Raw genomic sequence first — 1,766 nt, 5'->3', positions numbered from 1 at the left:
CTGCTTTGGAGGGCGGAGTCTGTGGCATCGTGCCCCGCTGAGCCCCCTCCCCTCCCCAAACCCCGCCCTCCCCAGGCTCCACCCTCAAATCTCCAGGAATTTCCCAGCCTAGAGTTGCCAAGTCCATCTTCCACCCCCAGCGGGGGACTTTGGGGGGCGTTCCTGAAGGGGGTGAGGCATCCCCGACGTGATAACGTCATGTTGGGGACGTCCGCCGCCCCCCCCACCGCCCGTGCGCCGGATCTCCAGAAACGGCAGTTCCCTGCACTTAAAGGAGCCGGCGTTTCCCTTTTAAATACAGGAGCCGGCGTTTCCCCTTTAAGAGCAGCCGCGTTTCCCTTTTAAGAGCACGAAGCTGGCATTTCCCTGCAAGCTTGCGGAGATCGGGCTTGGGAGAAAACACGGGTTCCACACCCTTAAAGGGAGAGAGATGGGTGGCTGTGAATGTTGGGGGTGGGTAGAACCCCCCCCAAAAAAAAACGGGGGGGGGGCCTGGCAATGTTCCCTCTAAGCTGTGGAGTCCTGTGAGCAAAAATCCTACTTTGTGAGCTGCTGGCATTAAAGTTGTGAGTGAGCAATTTGGCTACTGCATCAGTTAGTTTGCTCTGGAGCCACCCTTCCTGAGGTAAGACAAAAAAGTGTGAGCCGGAGGCTAAAAAACTGTGAGCTAGCTCACACTAACTCAGCTTAGAGGGAATACTGGCCCCTGGCAAACCGGGGGGGTTTGGCAACCCTATCCCAGCCCAAGGGTGGCAAGCCACACACAGGGCTAGAGATTCTCTCTTCCCACTTCCCACAGTGGTACTGAATTCGAATTCCCAAGGAATTTGAATCGAGCTTCAGAATCTGTTCTGTTCTGGAAGACTTTCTTCCCTAAGACAGATCCAGGTCTGGATGCTGAACGTTTGGAACGGTTTGCTTTTCGGTGTATGGTGGTTCCTCGTTTCTTATTGTCTGTCTTTTCCTAAGACTCGGTGGAGTCAGAATTGGTACCTCTGTCCTGAAGGATCATATCGGTCCAAGGAAATCTGCACTGATCCCTTCTTCTCCAAAGCCTTAGGTGGCCAACCTCCAGGGGGTGGCTGGAGACCCCCCCCCAGAATGACAAGTAGTCTCCAGGCCACAGAGATCACTTTCCCTGGAGTAAATGGCTGCTTTGGAAGGTGGACTGTCCGGTTTTACCCCCTGTTGAGAAATGCTTCCTCCGGGCTGTGGAGTCTTGTGAGCAAAAATTCTCCTCTGTGAGCTGCTGACATTAGAGTTGTGAGCGAGCAATTTGGCTGCTTCATAAATCAGTTTGCTCTGGAGCCATCCTTCCTGAGCGAGGACAAAAATGGGTGAGCCGGAGGCTAAAAAACTGTGAGCTGGCTCACACTAACTCAGCTTAGAGGGAACATTGCTGAGGTCCCTCCCCTCCCTAAACCCCACATCCCTCGGGCTTTGCCCCCCCCCCCCAATGTCCAGGTATTTCCCAACCCAGAGCTATTCCTGGATCTCATCTTTGGGCAATCCTGCTTTTCCTATTCAAAGCCCATTTCTCTCCCCCCCCCAGCATTTATCCAAATGACGAATTTTAACAGGAACAGCAATCCATCTATATAAGTTTTGGGGGCGAACACTCCCTTTCCTCTCTCTCCCCCCCCCCTTCTCAGTTCCTTGGTCAAAAAACAAGTCTGGCCAGGCAGTTCTGGGAAGGCCTCTGTTTATGCTGGCTGCCCAGTGGACGTGGTTAAGTACTAACAGGCCGGCTCTGGTCAGCAAAAACA

The sequence above is a fragment of the Gekko japonicus genome, unplaced genomic scaffold, assembly GCF_001447785.1.
Source record: "Gekko japonicus isolate JY-2015 unplaced genomic scaffold, Gekko_japonicus_V1.1 scaffold3220, whole genome shotgun sequence".
Taxonomy (NCBI): domain Eukaryota; kingdom Metazoa; phylum Chordata; class Lepidosauria; order Squamata; family Gekkonidae; genus Gekko; species Gekko japonicus.
This window is presented reverse-complemented; position numbering follows the sequence as displayed.